General features: G+C 44.9%; 1 protein-coding gene across 1 annotated transcript in view; it reads left to right on the top strand.

The window, feature by feature from the left end:
* The first annotated feature begins 4970 nt into the window (after nt 1-4970).
* Egfr (epidermal growth factor receptor) overlaps nt 4971-19300 on the top strand; it is a 203644-nt gene continuing 189314 nt past the window's right edge. Inside the window, exon 1 of the mRNA XM_071596255.1 lies at nt 4971-5714. The gene's annotated coding sequence lies outside the window, so the exon portion shown is untranslated. The remainder of the gene's footprint in view (nt 5715-19300) is intronic.

Below are 19300 nucleotides of genomic sequence, written 5' to 3'. Positions count from 1 at the left end.
TCTCCTATGCTCGTGTCCTTTATAGATTCCTTCCGAGTCCGTGAATCATCTTTTTCAGTCATTTGCTGTTATTATCTCTTGAGTTCACTTTATACTTATTTTAATTTTTCCAATTATCCGCGAAAAGGTGTTTTCCTCTCGAAATGGCATCTTCCGCTTTAGAGCAATGTCGTATACACGGATACTGCGAAAAAATATCCGTTTAAACTGCTGATAATATTAGAAACCAGCCAATTTACATTTTCCGAGTGAGATATGAGTTATATTCTCTATGGACCATTTTAATGGCAAGTGCATTCCGTATAACTTTTGGTGATTTTATAGGCCGAGCTACAATGGTTGATAAAAGAAAGGTAAAAGACTCAGGTTTATCATGTGCTAGAGAGGAAAAGACAATTCATTGACTGGCCTTTACGCGCTACGTTAATTACATTAATACACTCTAAAACGACGACAAAATATTAAGCTCATGCGGCTGAGTATAACCACTTAGAAACACTCTCGCTGAGGCTCACCATTCGACTTCCCTGCGCGAATCCTGTCTAAGTATATAATTATCCGTGGTACAAGCAAGGTACATTTCTTCATTTCTTTTCCGTGCCTGCTGAAAGGTAATTCAACCGCAGTCACATGCTCAGGTGAAACTATGATCTCTAAGAACCAGGCTCTCATGCACGTGCTTTTGCTTATGAGGCGTTATTCGAATGACTGCATTCTCATTTGATGCTCAATTATATTTTATGCCATTTTTTCCCCAAAACTTGTCAGATTTGTTACTCGATGAACTCTCTGATGAACATATGCTCGCTCTCATCAGGAAATATCAAACAAAAATGTGCATCCCAGGAAATCAGTGCAAATTTTCCAAATAATCGACTAAATCTCGCCATTTCCTATCTGTTTCTCTCCCTCATATTCCTCCTCCGTCGCTTGAGAAGAAATCGCATCAAGGAGCCAAAATAGAATGGAAAAATATATCCGGATCGATGTTTGACCGCATACTTGGCTGAAAATGGCATATAGAAAGATATTATACATAAAAATAGGGAAAATTGTCTATGCGACATTGTAAACAAACCGAAAACAAGGCGTGGGAAGTGAAATTCTCGCATCGAGATTGGTAGGCTCTATCCTGGGACGACTGTGATTTCTCAGGCAGGGTATGCGAAAAACTACACCGCTTGGCTGAAGCTCGGATTGTAATGGGGTTTACGAGAAACCCTTCGGAAATAGAGGCGGGAGCAATGGTAGAGGCAGGGGAAGGGGCCGGTGTCGTGCAGGAGGAGGGCAAGCAGGGCGGGTGGGGACGGAGTTGTCTCGGAGGAGCCGGTGGCGTTGGAAGGGGGTGGGAATATCAAGGGGTTCAAGTCGGGCCTTTTTCTCTCCTCTCGAGGACAGGTGGCTGAAGAGGCAAGGAGCTGGGCATTGGGAGAGAAGAAGCCTGTGACGGAGCGGGGGAATTAGGATTCCGGAGAGCAATTATCAATCAATGTCCCAAGAGCGAGAGAGAGAGAGTCCCTGGAAGCCAAAGCTACCCTCCCATCACCTTTCCCCGGTGTTTGCCGGTCGATGTCGAGTACTCTTGGTACCTTTGACCCGGCTCCCCCCGCCTATCGTCTTTTCTTTCCCTCTCTGTAACGTGCCCACTAGTATTTCTTGCCCTCCTGCCGTTTTGCTTCCAGCCCCCTTCCCTTCGCGGAGGTGGCGGTGGTGGCTCTAGGCGGGTCTTTGCAGATTCTCGCTAAATCCCATCACGGCCCTCTTGCTATGTGCCTTCTCACTAGGGCTGTAAGAGAACTCGTGATGGCCGATGTCCTTTTGTAAAATCTCCTCAGCACCATGCAGAGCATTAAAGTACTCTCGAGGTTGCCATAACCTGTTGACATTGAAACTCAGACTTCGATTTGTATTTATTCTGTATTGGAATAAGCTTTGTTAGCATTCAGGTAAAAAGCAAAACTTACTGCGCCCCCAAGCGGCAAATATCTAATCAGATGTATTCCTCTTCGAGAAACTCAGAGCATGGGTGTCTGGTTTTTAAAACGTACGAGGGTCATCCGGAAAGTAGTACCCGTTCGTGAAATAAAGACACAAAAGTAAATATTAACAAACATAAAAAATTTTATTTGAAAGAGGATACTTTAAACTACTTCTCAACATAATCTCCAAGCAAATTAAGGCATTTGTCATAACGTGTGACAAGTTTCTGTATTCCTGCTGCATAGTCCTTCGCCGCCAGCTCATTGAGATACGCGAGGGACCCATCTTGCACAAATTTTTGCATAATGCAGATGGTGTTTAACAATTTCATGAACAATTGTTCGAGAAACATTGGGAAAATGCTCACAGATGTCATCAATTGTGACGCGCCGATCGTTCCTCACGAATTCGTCAACTGAGCTCACCAGTTGGTCTGTAATGACAGACGGTCTCCCCGAACGCTCATCGTCGTGTGTGTTCCCCCTCCCCATGTTGAAGTTGCGACACCACCGCCGAACAGACGACTCGTCCATTACATTGTCTCCATACACCTCCTTTAATTGGCGATGAATATCACATGGGCGAACGTTTCTTGCATTGAGGAATTTAATCACTGCCCTCACTTCACAACTCGCGGCGTTCTCAATTTTTTTAAACATTGTAAACAATCACAGAAACAACACAGGCAATGCTAGCGTCACGCAACTTGGCTCAGAGAAGGCAGACAAGCCACTGAAGCTATCTGACCTCGTCCAGCGGCTACTCGCGTCGTCAGCACTTCATGCGGCACGAACGGGTACTACTTTCCGGATGACCCTCGTAGTACTTGGAAGCGACTGCTGATTTCTTTGCTCGTTATCAAGGTTTATACGCAAGAATTCAAGTTTTATCGCGACTTATACCTCCTTTTGGGCCTCATACAACTTTGTTGCGATATGATAGACATTATCCACCATGATAAGAGTAAAATATCTCTGTAGAGTATGTGTTTCTGTGTTTATCCTCAAATGCGTGAATTTGAGAGGAAACAATTCCCTCTCCTGCATTTATTCGAAGACGTAATTCAAATGTCGCTTGTTGATAATCAGAAAAAAACGGAGCATTGCAAATACGGGAAATATTTTATACCAACCATGACCTTGGCATGGAAATTACCGGCCTGGATTAACCTTCCTAGCCAAACAAAAATCTTTCAAGATCCAAAATTTTAACTTCAATAGTTTTCGTGACTTAAAAACTTCTTTATGCACTTTTAGATTTTTCTGTCCATTTTGTAGGATAAAACTATCAAAATTTACTTTCTCAACCAGATAACTGCCATTTAAATCCTCTGAATATAATTGTTAATCCTTCGTTAAAGCACGCCATCATTACTGAACGTCTCATCTGAATAAAGGGTTGGCAAACGTCCACCACGGATGTGGTAGTAAGGGTGTAAATTTGCCTAAAAGGCTGACCGCCGAGAGGCTAGAAAGCATCCCCAGGAAGAATGCCGTCTTTGCCTTTCAGTGTGAGTAATGAGAGTCGTTTACTTCTCATATCATTACAAGAAAGCTTGCGGGTCCCCTTCCAGCACCTCCTGCATTATCTGCAGTCGGTAGCTCAGGGAGGTGATGCTGGCGGATGATGAGGGTAGGAGCAAAGGATCTGGGAGCATCGCGGCACTAAAAGCTTTCTCGATTACCCTGTCATTGACGCATATGCGGACTACCCACCGAATCCCCCATATGGAGGAGACGGAGGGAAGGAGTTGGCGTTGTCCCCCATTCCGCCTTTCACTTATCCCCTCCTACTTCGACGTAAAGCTTCGTAGAAGGGGATGTTAGGACTCCGACCCTTAACAGTGGTTACTTAGATCTTGATCAATTTTAGTACGTAGTGATTCCGCGCAAATGGTCTATGTCTCTAATTTCGGTATATCTACTTTACCCACCATGCTATTTGGCAAATATCAATATAGGTATTTCATTGTACAAGAAATCCGAGATTTAATTATATTTTTATCCGTTCGAGGGCTTTAGCCTTTGAGTCATTTCACTAATCAATGGAGCAGAAGTTTATAAAAATCAAACATTTTAGTCTCTAAAATAATTGTTTCGCACTCATCAAAAAAACAATATTCAAGAATTGATTACAAAAAACAATCGATGGGGATTCCTGCACTGTTTCCTAGAATCCCGCTTAGTCTTTTTTTTAAAGGTAATTTTGCTTGAAAAAATTGGATCATCAGTTTTCCCTCGTGGTTTTTGTGGCTTTCAGAGGATCCCAATAACCATTAAAACGTGGGCTATGAATATTCCACCACTTAGTTCTTCATCCTCCCCGCTGCTCATTACTCCTATTTCCTCAATTCCTCACATCCCTCTCTCCCAATTTCCTCACCATTCCCCTCAAACTCCACCTATCGGTCGAAGGAGTTTTCACCTCTCTACCTCGCGCCCGCCGCAGCACCGGTTCTTCTCTTTCTCCATCTCCGACTACCTCCCCTCCGCAAGGTCTAAACCCCCCAACCCCGTCCCTTGGAGCACCACGGCCACTCCCCCTCCCGCCACGAAAAATATATCTCCCCTCTCGACCTCCACCTCCCGACGACCGTGCGCGTGTTTACCTGTAATCTTCTTCCATCGTCCCCGGGGGCGATATTACCCAGCGTACCTTGCGCAGCCACTCTGGAAAAATTCCTCCCCTACCCCCAACTCGGCCCTTCTTTCTCGTGGGCCCGTGGTCTCACCCACCCACTCCGTGCCTGCGACCTCTTCTCCCTCTTCCCCTCTTTCGTTTCGTTCCCTCTCCCTCCCAACCTCTCTGCTTCCCCTCATCTCCTTCTTGCTGCGCCTCCGCGTCTTCCCCTCAAGTCCCCTTTCCTAAACACCCCTCTCGCGCCCTCTCTCCCTCCCCCTCCGCTCTCCCTTCCTCCCCGCCCCTGATACCTGTGCTGTAGAGGGCGTTCGTGGAGGACTGGCACCGTCGGGCCGAGTCGCGCGGGGGCCGGCTGAGAGATAGGAACGGCCGTAAGGGATCCCCGTTTCGTCCCTGCGAAACGCGAAAGCGTTGGTCGTTGTTGGACGGAGCACACGCTAGAGTCCTCGTTGGAGTGAGTGGACGCAGAGTTAGTTGTGTTCTCTTGGACATCGTGTGGAGAGCGAAACATTGTCGCAGGGCCGGCCCCTCCGTGGCGCGGAATGAACAATTCAGAAAGTTCGCTGTAGGACACGGACCTGCGTGGAAGTGGAGCTGAACTGGGTGTGTGTGGGACTGTGTGTGTATGGATGGAGGATGTTTTCAATCCGCCGCGAGTGAGGTTTCACTTCAAATCCCCCAATGCATTAAATCGATCCCGTGATTAAAAAGGTGTGATCGACGGTGAAGTGGTTGGTTAAGCTGTTGTGCTATTGTGGTGGGAAAGGGGGATTTCGTCCATTGTGCACGAGGTAAAAGGGATCGAGGAGAGACTTTTTCCCCGACAGCCGGGTGATTTCGCAGACTCTTCGCGTCTGACGTGTGCGTTGGTTGTGGTGTGTTTTTGCCCCTCGCCCGTGGTGCCCTTCCCGAAGCATCTGTCCTCGGCGGCCAGCTCTCTCCTCGGGGCGCCACCCCAAGAGGTTTCCCAAAGAGACATTTTCGTGAACTCCCCGCCAACATTTCGGGTCGGGACCAGTACTGCGAGAGTTGTCTTCTCCCGGGGCTTGCTCCGGGCGCCCTCGTTCCGCATCGCGGAAGGGGTGTGTCAACAGGTGAGAGGTTTGCTTTTTTTGTTTTCACCTCGTCTTTCCCCTCACCCTCCCTCCTAGCTACGCTATTATTTATCTCTACATCTCCTCCCCCTCCGAGAGCACCTTCGATTCTCCAGTTCTTTCCCCCCTTTCCCCTACGAATTCCGCGTCAGGTTCCTCCTCCTTCCTCTCCGGAGATTTGCACCGTCTCTCCCCCCCTTCCCTTCTTGGGACTGGGAAAAACGTTTGAACTTGTGTATGGTGGTGGTCCTTCCTCTTCACCGTCTTTGCCGTGAGCGTGTTAAGTCTTTTTCTCCCTCAAGAGCTCGCCTACCTCCCGCGCGCGCCTCGCCTGACACCACCCACTATCCCCGCCACCCACCAACCGTACCCCGCCCCCTTTCCCTTATCGCGGAAATCTCCCCGTCCCCTCCCTTCGCGTAAGCTGTGTGGGGGGTGGGCCAATCGGGGAATGAAATCTCTTTGGCACTCTTTCAAACGTGGCCTTCCACCCCCCCCCTCCAAGCGCACGTCCCCCGTTCCCGTCGCCCCCTCGCCCACCCCCGCTTCCCGGGCGTCCCGAAAAATGAAAACAACAAATGTGACATTCGAGTGGTGTCGAAGAGCTGCCAGAAAGGTGTTTGAGATCGGGCGGCGATTCTGTGCGACGGCGACAATAACAGTCCCGACATCAATCGCGGAGGCGCACGCGATGCTATTTACCCTCTCGCCAGGGCCGGGAGAGGAACATTTTTCTGAATTGCATAACGTATGGAAGGATGGAAATCCGTTTGCGGAGCGACTAAATCTCTCCCTCCCGCCCCTACCAGCCGATCCCTTCACCTTGAACAACAGATCTCTCTTTTCTCTGCTAGAAGTTGCCAGGATCGACATAATCCCGTACACCACCTCTCACGTATGCACTCCTTGACTCACAGCATGTGTGCATGGTGTACAATCCTTTACCCTCTCCCCCTAAACCCCCTCCCGAGCGATGGTCAACTTAAACTGAGGTCGCGGGCCAGGTCTTCCCGAAACCCTCTCCCTCTCTCTTTTTTTCTTCCTTCCAACTCTTCCTCGAGAGATCCCTCTCTCCATACGCGTGCTTTCGCCTTCTGAGTCCCGCCACCTTCTCCTACCCCTCCCCTCTCCCTCCTGCTCCTCCCCACACCGCCTTCCCTCACCTCTTCGACCCCCTCGCCCTTACCGGTCGTGTTGCCATGGCCGACGCAGCCACTCGCTCTCTTACCTTCTTCCTCCGTCCTCACGGTGAGCCTGCGCTCGTGTTGGTGTGAGTGAGCTAGAGAGGGGGAGAGAGAAAAAAAGGAGGCTCCTTAAGAAAGGAATGCGTGGGCCGACGTCCGCGCGCGCTCGAGGGCCGCCGCATGTTTTGAGTCGCACCGTCGCGAGATGGGAGTGAGACGAGAAAGAGCCGATTGCAGTCATTTACGACTCTCTTTGAGTTACTTGTCTCTCAGGTAGGCATCGGGGAGCCCTCTATGGCAGCCGGGTGAGGGTACTTCATTGTATCCGTTTTCTGTGTCGTAAAAATCTTCTTCCCTAGCCACAATGTGCCCAGCAGGTTTTGATGAGGAATTGCATGAATAAATCACGCTTCGGGTGTGTGTGTGTGCGTGCATCGGGTACTGCGCCGTTTACGGAAGTCCAAACGGGATCCCGTCTGCACGTGTGTGTATACATCGAGTTTTTATCGCCGATTTCCGTTTCTTATAACGCCGATCAATCTCTCCCTTTACAAACATTTCCTGTTTCCAGTGTACCATTCCTCAAGTTCACTCCGTTTGATTAAATATTGTCCGGGTTCGTTGTTGTCATAACAGTCGCCTCACTGAAAGCATTTCTGCCGCGGTGGTGTTTATTTATTTTCTGGAATAAGTAGTTGACGCAACTCTCCCCGGGAATCAGCGTAGCCTATAAAACGAAGTTCACCAGCGAAGTGGGTTTTTCTCCGTGATGTAACACGTGGGAGAAGTTCCATCTTTCTAGGTTTCCATCGCCATGTGATGCGGGCGTTGAAGTCTCCAGTGTTGTCAAGTTTTCCCTCGAGCCTTGGTGGCAAAGAGGAAGGAAGGTGTTTGTAATATCTAGGTAATTCTGCCGCATAATTTGATGTGACTGAAGTGTATCGTATATGTTTCAAGCTGGAGTGCTAAGAACCATGATCGTTAGTTACCTTAAAATATATTTTCTCAACGGTGTCATATTTCTATTTGTATTTAGACCTGCTTAAGTAAATGCTACAGGAGGTTGAAAATATTTACTTTTCATGAATGAAGTGGTTAAACATTATTTTAAGTTTACATTGCCAATTAATATTAAACAGGCGGACAGATTCACTTTTAGATCAAGAGTTATTCAAGTAGGAATTAAATACTCGTATTATATGACCACCAATTCAACTCTAAATTGAGTAAAAATACATGTTGGATAGCATATGGACTGTCGCTTTGAAGAAAATAGCAACTATGATAAGCGATGTTATAAAATAGAGTGATTAAAAAGCGGAGACGACAAATTTCACCTTTTAATAATTATGCTCACATTGATCTTTCCCAAGTGTTTATAATCAGTCTCGCTTATCATTAATGTCAGAATTATACACACAGGGAAGAAATACGTTCGTGAAAATCTGCTGTTAAAACACTAAATTCACACAAAAGCTTGGATGTAGCCCACTGGAGATTCGAAGCCTTATTTACTATCTATTGCTAAGGTTTTAGTAAATATTACGGGCAATAACGAAAATCATAGAGGCTCTCCTATAGAAAATTCCAGAATTCCTTTTTCGCTACCAGTTCATAGTCTTGAACACAGCGTGAGGGCACAATTAAAAACTAATCAAATTTCCTTTTGTAACATTGTACTTATGTCCTTTTTGCAAACCTATATTTTATTGCTGGTCCTCCATCCACAGGTCCTTACGAGATATTGTGTAAATATAATTGTCAATGGCGTCAACGCTTGCCAAATTGAGTGGTTCCCGCTTTTCCCTGTCTTAATTGTAATTTTGAATACCTGAATGTTCAAGCCAAAATAAGCTAACAATTTTTAAAAAATTCTAATTTTTGAAATCCTTTAGGTATTGTTTTTTTTATTATTTGCTAGTATTTATTCACGGCATGTATTCCACGATGAATGAAATGACGGTCATGGTGTCATATTCCTTCCAAAAAAATGTATTTTTCTTTCCTTTATTATGTGCGCATACCTAAGGATATATATATGTAAAGCCGGCATGGGCAAATAAAAGAAATAAGGGAGGGGTCGTTGGAGTGATCTCCTAACCCCATCCTCTACCACTCGTCTCTCTCATTCGTCCTGCGAATTCGTAGCCCCAAAGAGACCTTTGCTGAAAGGACAGGGGGATTGGGCAGCCTCTCTCCATCGCGGGTGTGCAATGACGTTCACGGGGTTTGGTTGCGTTCCACGGGAAAGGGGTCGCTTTGGGAAACGTCTAGTTTTTTTCGGCGTGTTGTTGTTGTCTTTGTGTAGCTCGAAAAGGGATCTACTTCACGAAGTTGAAGTATCCCGAGTCGATGAGTGGGGTGGGACGGGAATGTGGGGTGGGACCTTCATATATTTATTTTCCACACACTCACACAGATTTATACATACACACACACATTCTTACACACAACACACATTCTCCCACCCCCCATAACATACGGATGAATTATAAAATGAAAAGAAAAGTTGTTCCCCCTTCCTTTTGATTGACGTCGCCCTAAGACGCCTGACGGTTTTTTGTGAGGGGTTGGACGGTACCCTATGGATGAGGGAAGGGGTTTGGTTGGAATTTTTGTCCCAGAGAAGAGTGGGGGGCAGCATATCTCGGCCGGATTGCGTGGGAGTGGTCTCTATTGGTCCGATGTGGTAGCACGACGCTGATATTCCCTGAATTCTCCGTTTGTCTCTGGGCTCTCTTTCCAGGCTCTCTTCTCCTCTCTAAAAGAGCCCCAGGAATGTCCCGAAAGTCTTCTTTCGATGGCATACCCACACTCGATGGTTCAGTTTTTGGCTCATTTTTTTGCGAGGTTCTTCTTTCGGCTAGAGCCATCCGGTACTTCCATTTGTGTTTCTCTATATAAAAGGTGTACCGTGGGATGGGGGAACTAAAAGCGTTACATCGTTGTGTACGAGGGAGGGAGTCTCTTTCAGGAACTTATAATTATCTGTCTAATGTTTCACGGCTTAAGGATGGTATATTTATAGCCATATGTTGCAATTTATCTCATACTTTATTTATTTAGCGAGTTACACAAAAACAGTCGAATTTGCCCTTGTTTTTCATTACTAAGAAAATGAAAGAGTACAAAAATAAATAATTATAAAATAAAATATACATTGAAGTAAAACATATTTACATTGCGTGAAACGGACAAAAGCGTGGGATTTAAAATTAACTCCTAGTAGGGATACTGAGAAGATAAGTCTATTTATCAACCTGAAGTATTGCGACAGTGGTTAGAGTGGATGTCTGTCGATTGATGAAGAGAAAGGTGAGATGGGTGATAATATATTAATTTCAGAAGAGAGCCAAACGTAGGCATTAAAGGTGTGCATGAGATTTTAAGTAAGAGATCTCTGTATCATGGATAAAAGGCATTTTGGAGGTTGACATGATCTGAATGCATCATTTTGCGAGAGGGCACAAGAAGAGAGAAAATATATAGATATTTTTGAGACCCGTAGAGGTCTCGAGTAGTTTTTTTTCATTTATTGTGCTTTAATTTCGTAGAATGCCACTTTCGTCGCCCAATTTATACTATTAATGTGTCGGCATGGAAATTTTGTAGATTCGTTTTATTGTGATTAATTTCCTGACAGTATCGGCCGTACAGTATGCAGTAGGCCTTATCACTCATCATCCATGAGTTCATCCGACCTCTAACCAGTATTTGTGGATGCCATCTTCTTAGATTTTCAAAAGGCATTTGATAAGGTCCCACATGGTAAACTCATTCATAAATTAAAGGTCGCGGGTATAAACAAGGGCGCCATAAGTTGGGTTAAAGATTTTCTTTCGGAGCGGGAACAGAGGGTAGTCCTTGATGGCGCTAGTTCCGACAGCGTTCGAGTCACGTCGGGGGTACCTCAGGGAAGTGTGATCGGGCCGTTGCTTTTCTTGATTTTTGTTAACGATTTGAACCGCGAAGTGAAAAGTAAAATTAGGATGTTCGCGGATGACACGGTGATCTATCGGGAGATATCTGGGGATGAGGATCGTTTTATTCTAGAGCAGGATTTAGATTGCATTACTAAATGGTGTTCTAACTGGGGATTGACTCTAAATTATAATAAATGTTCAGTGGTAAATTTCTTTAAAAGATCATCGGGATTTGCTTGCAAATTAGCTGGAGGTGACCTAGCAGTAGTTGATACGGTAAAATACCTAGGTGTCACATTCACAAAAGACTTAACTTGGGGGACTCACATACGTAAAGTCTGCGGTCAAGCATATAAAAAATTGGGATTCATTCGACGCGTTGTCGGAAAAAGTGACTCGAAGGTCAAGGAACGTTGTTACCACGCTCTTGTAAGGCCTCATTTAGAATACGCATGCAGCGTGTGGGATCCGAGTGAAAAAGGTCTCATTCGGGAAATTGAGAAGGTTCAACGCCGGGCAGCCCGTTTTGTAAAAAATTCCTACGATAAAACGCAAAGCGTCACCGAAATGCTCATGGATTTGGGGTGGGAATCATTGGCTGAGATACGATTCAATGCAAGATTGAAATTATTAAATAAATTTAGATCCGCATGTTTCAGCACCGAGGTCTCGCAAATTATTCGTACTCCTACATACATTAGTCGCTTGGATCATGCATATAAAATTCGGGAAATAGATGCCAGAACTAGCCGACTCAAGGACTCCTTCTTCCCACGGACAATACGGGATAGCAACTGCAGGGTTATAGATAGCAAAAATTCCACTTGCCCCCCTCAGCGTCTAAAAAATAATTAGTTGTATTTAAATGCATGCTCTTCCACTAACCTTATGTGTTTTGCTATAATAACCCATTCTTTCCGAATGACTTCATTCATGTTCTGTTCATCTGTTTTTAAGTTTCCCTTTCAATCCCTCGTCCCTCTCCGCGGGGGCAAATTCCTGCTACCTGCAACGTTGGGTCGCATTCCCTGCCATTTAGAGATTCTTTGGGGGTAGAGTGTTTCGTGGTGCATTTTCATGTGGTAGTGATGTTTCAATTTCTTGCTTGTTGTGTCCTGGCTTCCGTTTTGTAGGATGTCTTTCGTGCTGCATCATGGGGTGCAGTTTTTTAGTTGTTTTGCGGTATATATGTTTGCATGAGTATTGGATGAAGGGATTTTTGCATGAGTGTGTGCGCTGCTGTGGGTATAATTTTCCGTGTTGTTTTTTTGCATGTGGTATTTTTCTTTTTTACGGTTGGTGACCTAACACCCCCCGCCACACGCCCTTGCGGCGGCTTGCGGGGTATTATGTAGATGTAGATGTATTTAACATTATCAGGGCCTGGGTGAGCAGAACCGACTTGCCAAAAAGTTTTGAAAGGCCTTTCAACCAACCTCTAGATAGCCTCTCTGATGAAAATTCTGCGAGCATTCACAGGCATATCCCCTTTAGTTTGCTTCACAGCTTTCTACGGAGTTAGCGTATTCCCCCAGATAGTTTTGTGAGAGCGTCCGATTGTCACAGTGGGGAAGAACTTTGACACATTATTTTAAATATTATTCGTATGCCTTTGGAAGCGCGTGCTCTCTGTTCCCCCGGGAGAAGACGAGAAAGATCAGGACCCAAGACCAAGGAGCTTTTATCGTGTGTAAAACATCTTGGCCAGAGAGCGGCAGGCAAGTAAAAATAACTCATTGTAGGTTTCCGGAGATGCGGAATAGATTGGGATTCCATAGGTGCCCGTCCTTCCGCCTGTCAAGTCACGGTCGTATACCATTCCCAGTCCTCTTGAGACCCCTCACCCTGGAAGGCACCTTTTCGCCACGGGATGTCGTTCCCTCTTTTAAGTCAAAAATAGTGAAAAGGTGGGTACAACCAAGGTGTCACCTCTTTACAGTGTGTTAGCTATCTACCCAGGGTTTAGCTGAGACTGCGGTGAGAGATGTCGCCAAGAAAATCTGCACCTCACCATTGAGCGCCTTGGTAAAATATTTTATTAGTGGAATATGTTGTGCGTCAGCGACTTTTTTTTTAAATTTTCTTCTAGATCAAGGTTATCATAACAGGTCATCTTCTAAGAATGAAATAATCATAAATTTACTCTTTTCGTGGAGGTATCTTTTCAAAGAGTCTTGAGATATAGATGGGACTTGGGGTGCTTTCTGAATAGAATTGTACGTATTGTCTTTCTTCAATATGAGTATCTTAATACTACTTAAAGATAAAGGGGACGTTGTAGTCCAGGGGTAGAGCGTTGCATCTGACCAGAGGGCCCGGATTCGTTTCTCGGGCATGCCTCTCTGTGTACCGTCAGCTTCATCCAAGCTGTTTGATTTTTCGGGTATCAGAACTTCCTGGGAAACCATAAGCGGCATAAGGAAAGGACCTGTACCCCGTACTCTGATATGCGAATTTCACACGCCGTTGGGCTTAGTATTGAATGAACTACTCTACCATTACCTACTAAACCAACCTTCGGGTTTATTAAAATTTGTTGTCTCAGGCTTATGCTTATACTGTGCTTATGGTTTTTGGAATAGATAAAGTATACTGAAAAACCTCAGATTTACAAGTATTAATCACGTATTGACGTGGATTCGGTTAAAACAGTTAATCTTAGGGGAGAAAAATTTGAATTCAGCTGTAATTGCATTTTAGCAGAACTACGACTTTCCTTAATGAGTGGGTACCATTCTCTTGGATTTTGATATGTTTCTCATTAAAGAATATTACGAAGAAAGTCCTGGATAAAGTTTAGGAATATATAATAACTGAGGGTTTAACAACGATCCATATAATTTTAGACTGAGCGTAATTTAGCTTTTTGTTAGTTTATTTATTTCATGTTTTATTTCCAAGCCTTTATTTTTTTAATGTTACGGCTTTTTTCCCGTACATACATGGCTGGCTTCTCGTGACCCAAAAGTTTGTTAGCTACAGATATCACTCTACTAAGTTTCAAAATATTGTTTCACCTTCGCTCTCACATTTTAGAAAGAAAGCCACTCATTGCTAACATCCACTATCTGACTGATGCTACTTTTTATATGGCAGTTAATCGATTAATTCGATAAGAAGTCAAATTTGATATGTAAATAAAAAATATAAACTCAGCAACTTTGGGGGGCCATAACAAAACAACGGATCAACATTGTGGTTCTATTATGGGCTTAATAGTTCTAGAGATGATTTTTCAATCGTTGGTTATGAAACATTTGAACATCCAATGTATCAAGTAATATTTAAAAATGTTTGCGTATTTCGAATACTAATGAAGTTATGTTGTCACCATGCGACCGCGAAACCTCTTCAAATGTTATCTTTTATCTCTCCGCGTCTTTTAAAAGCACCCATTGCTCTCCTCTTATCCTTGCACCTTAATAGTCACGCGTAAACAGTGTACTCACCCAAGTACTTTTCAGTCATCAGCTTAAACTTTGTTCCATAGGCTTTGCCCCGATTGATGTATGCATCCGGTGCGCAATGAGCGATTCATCGTCCTTCTCTACACAAAACAACGGTCTGGTCCCATCGCCGCTGAAATATGCGCGATAAGGTCGGCTATCAAGCGAATCGTGCACAGCGTCGACCCGTTGGGTCACGTACTCGAGGACGATACGTGGGCGCTCGTGTCTTTTGTTTTGAACAGCATCGAACGTTCGTGACCCTCCTTTCCCCTTCGTCTCATTTTTTTCTTCGCTTTTAATTCTTGGCGTGTACTTGTCCTGTATTTATCGGAGCCGTCTTTTCTTAACTGTTCAATCTAAAATCTTGGGTCTTACCAGAGCTATATGTGCGAGTTACCCAAAAATATCCAGTGTTTCACATCTAATGCATTCCCGAAGTTATTCACGTATTACTTAACCTTTTTTATGTGATATTTGGGTCATTTAAGCTGTGTACTGAGCGTTTTCAGGGGGTATGTTATTGAAAAATATCTTAAAAATTCGGTAAAAGTAACTCGGGACCTCATCTTCACTATTCACGTCAGTTCTACGGAATTTTCCGTAAGTGTTGGGGTGAAACTAAAGCAATCCTAATGATTTTTTGTGGTGCTGAATTGGAAGGGACGCTTCTGTGTTAATGGAAGTAATGTTGATTTAAAAAAAGTTCTAATGTAGTCACTGGATGGATTCGGATCTTTCTTTAAATGGTTGCAATGTGTAGTGCCTTGTAAATGTGGACTATTTGATTAGGAAAATTTAATGAATTTCAGTTTAAAAAATTAGGCTTTAATTGGAAATATTTTCTATGGTAACCTTACACTTCCGATATAACTTGAAAGAGTCCGGCTGTATTTTCTCTCAATACGATTATTGCATCTCCAAACCTATCTGACTTGCTCTCGACAGCCACATCTATCACAAATTGAGTAGTGTCAGGCGCAATGTATTGGAATACGAACATCATAAAGAAAAGGTAGTAACAATTTTCCAATCTGGTGGAAAATTGTATCTATCTTTTCTTTATTATATCTTTTCCAGACTTGACTCTTGCCTCCTCATTCGTGGCATTCAATTGCTGTCCGATACGTATGTACAGCGAGTTCGTGCCTTTTTCGCGGTTATTTCCATGAAAAGCCCCTCTACCGCCATGGTCCCCCTACTCCCGCCACAACCCCCTCGCTCTCCCAGGAGACCGACCCGCCTCCCACTCCACCCGCCCGTCCTCCCACCGGCCTCGCTGTCGACTCAACAACAATGGACGGTATGAACCCATGTTGAGCGCGCGCTAAAGGACTGCGTGAGGGAGACGCCGAAGCCATGCATAATGTCCCTAACCTCGGGAAAAGAGAAAAGGGTTGTCGAGCGCCCCCCTTAAGATGTAAACGAGTTACCGGGAAAAGGAGGCGATACTGCTCTGAACGTCCGGGGAGGGGGGCGCTGATGGTTGGAGTGTGGGAGGAAGATGGTAAGTAATGGGACGGAGAGGGGAGGATGGGCGAGTGGGAAGTGGGGTGAGTCTCGGAGAGGAGGGCCGTGCAGTCGCACAGCACCGCTCTTCTTTACTGCCGCGCTCTCCCTTGTCTGTCTGCCTCAGGGATGCCGAAGGGCACCGGGAATGGCCGGTCGTGCGTGCGTGTGTTTCTGTCTGTCCACATGAGGGCTAGTTTCGCAATGGCCCTCTCATCCTTACTCCCTTTTTTCTCTCCGCCAGTTCTTGCATCCCATAAATGCACCGTAGACTGGCTTTGGTGATTTTATTTCCGAAGCATGCCCGTCGGGGTTCGACCCGTCCGAGGGTGACTTTGCTGCGGCTCGGCCTGTGGAATCACGAGTTCCAGTGACCGCTGGCTCTCTCTTTGTCATTTGGTCGGTCCGGGAATCGAAGCGGTGGAGTTTTGCGATGAGGAAAAGCTCACGTGGGTCGGAGGATATCCGTGCAAGGTTGGCCGTAGGAATTTGCATACATAGGTATTTAGGATTCCGACGTGTCGGTATTTTCCGTGTTCTCGGATATATATGCGTCAGGGTCACGTTTTAAAAACGAGTATATGCGAAGTTCATTTCACCCAAAATAACAACAATTGAATGGTGTCTGATGCATAGATTATTTTGATGTCTTTCAAAAATATTACTTCCGCTCGCGTTATATTTCCTTGTCCTTACGAGATTTCGTATTACTTACTTAATAATATTACACATTAGTTATGGATTTCGTTGGTTTTACTTCATTTTTCTGTTTTTTAAGAGCCAAGTCCTTTACAACATCAGGTCCATTCTGTGTTTCTTTACAATATCGCCATGGCCTTGGTGATTTTCGTCAGTTACATAAAAATGAGCAATATTTTGAGTCTAGACGCTTTAGCCGATGTTAGCTCGAATATATCAGACTACACTCCCTATAATTATGATATTTTAATGATTAAGTCCTATCGTCTACTCTCTCACCAAAATATTTAATCGAGAGTTTAATATCAACTGGGTGACCACTTCAGTGTTCACCATTTTCTTCGCTATTTCAGTAGTGATCTCATCAACGCAAACAAAAATACTCATCGCTCTCGGGTTAGCCGTGTAAGGGACTTTCATTCTTTATAACGCTTCAATTTGCTCATGAAATCGATACATAAGTGGATACATACTGCCATTTTATGGAGAGCTTGTTTGCTTATTCATCTAATCGTCTCCTCGGTTTTGGCGCCACTTTTTGACGTGCCTTCCCGGGGGTTATCTTTTGCTGTCTCTTCAGCCCCCTCCATCTGGTTGCTGCTCTATCTCATTCCCGTTATCTCTTATCCACTTGCCCCCCCTTCTTTTTTCTCTCTCCCCTTCCCCGTCGCTCCCCCAGTGCCTCGGAGTGAGAGAGCCCTCTTCCCACGCACGCGCACCCTCTTTGTCCCCTCCTTGTTTACATCCCTCCCATGAGGCGACACTCACTCGAGTGCGGCTCTCGGCGTTCATCTCCGCGGTGGCACTCGTGCGAGGGTCACCATCGCCGTGTCTTCGGCCCGCACGCCCACAGGTATTCGGACGGGAGAGGGGGTGATGCATCTCCCGCAATCCCTTCTACTTGCAACCTCGAATTCCCTGGGTGACTTCCCATCCACTCTTCGGAATATCATTCCTCGACTTGCACTAAGTTACCTAGTCCAAACCGCCGGCTCCCTGCCGTCCTCTCTTCCCTCCACCCAGCCGTCTCCTCGCAACTCGCGAATAAACCGCGTCATTCAAAAAGGTCTTGTCTCGGTACTCTCGATCTTTTGTTTCACCACTCTCGTGTCCTTTCGTCGACAATGGCTGGGCTCGCCGTCGATTGCATTTCGAAACGAAATGCGTACAGTCGACGGAGAAAATGAAATATAGAGCCTTTAACCAGATGGTTGGATGCGGGAGTGCTTTTAATGTTGTCATGGCCATGTTTCATTGTATTTCCTTGGGCAAGATTAAAATTATTAGTGTTGAACCAGCGGCGGCTTCTTCAACTTCAATAACCCTTGTTTTATCTTCTAATAACACGATTCATGCAAGTGCAAGTGAACACTTGCGGACATCTATGTACTCTCCGAAGAAATCAACCTTAGCGTCGTTTATCATGATTTGAATCAATGATACACATCAGACCTTCGTTCACGGGCTTAATTTCTTGCATTTATGAATTTCAGACGGCATTCATTGCACGATGGATGAGTTTTACGTGTACATTTCAAAACTTCGTTCGAAGCTATTCATTTGAATTCCATTTTTGTTACTAGGGTGACATTAAGAAGTATTATGTTTGTTCATTTAGTTACAAAGAACATATTTTTTTTGCCCCTTGCGCCTCTTAAATCCGAAACGCGGAAACGCAGCTCGGATGTGGGACTTCCACTTGACTCCGTTCACTCTGCAGCGTAACTCCCTGCGTTCCTTCTCTTCTGGGAGGCGTTTCAAAGGGCAGGAGTGAAAGGTCGAACGCGAAGTATTTTTATTATTTCCCCTTCTTGGCTTCTCCACCCAAGAACCACTTATATACCGATTGCTGGCACTCATGGGACCGCAATGCATGTATTTCTGCGTACTCCTTTGCGAGGGTGTGGCTTGATTTTCTCGCTCCATATGTGAGGTGTATTAACCCTTCAACCCTTGCCTGCCTCCCTCCATCCCCACATACCTTCGCCAATAGTCGATCGACATTTTCAACCGACCTTGGAATTCAAACGTTCTAGGCTGACAAGGCCTGGGTATTTATACGCGTATGCTAATAAACGTTTTACACACACGGGTAGGTATTTGTTTTATAGCTCAATTCTAAACCCGACAAGGAAGTTTCTTGAAATGGGAATGGGTCGACTCCCAAGTCTCACTTGCATTTCTCGCCCTGAATGACTTAATTTAGAGGCGTTGGCGGACCGTCGGCTTATTTTATTTATTCGGACTGCTCCCGCAATCAGGAGATATTTTGCATCGAAATATCCCATGTCATGCGCACAGTTGACGCAAGGTATTTAATGGTACGCGCTACCACTTTAATATTTGGTATCGTTGTACCTGAGCAACCTTGTAATAGGATGAAGGGAATGGGAGTTCTAAACCATGAGGTGATATCGTGCTAACTTCCCACGCATTTTGCTCTCGGCACGTGTTTCGCATTTCATGTCGACAATGGGTTGTTTCAATGGCTTATTTCGCCTGACTTAAGGTTCTTATCGCACGCATTTTCTGTGCCGGAGGTTTTAGCCGATCTCAAGAGGGGAGAGGAGGAATGATTTATAAGATTCTTGCATACATGCTAAAGGGAATAATGAATGCTACGTTGCGCTGATGTATATCAAAGTTCGTGAAGTTCACAGTGGTCGTGAGTTACCAAGTAATTGTGTCCTTTCCATAATCCAAAAATTCCTTTGTGATAGATTGCAAATTTACTTGCCAATCTACAGAGAAAATTAATGTCGGAGTGCGAAATTTCGCGTTAACATTTATTTATTTAGAGATGTTCTCGCTCTATACTTAAGTTC

The sequence above is a fragment of the Hetaerina americana genome, unplaced genomic scaffold, assembly GCF_022747635.1.
Source record: "Hetaerina americana unplaced genomic scaffold, ioHetAmer1.1.p SCAF_79, whole genome shotgun sequence".
Taxonomy (NCBI): Eukaryota; Metazoa; Arthropoda; class Insecta; order Odonata; family Calopterygidae; genus Hetaerina; species Hetaerina americana.
This window is presented reverse-complemented; position numbering and strand designations above follow the sequence as displayed.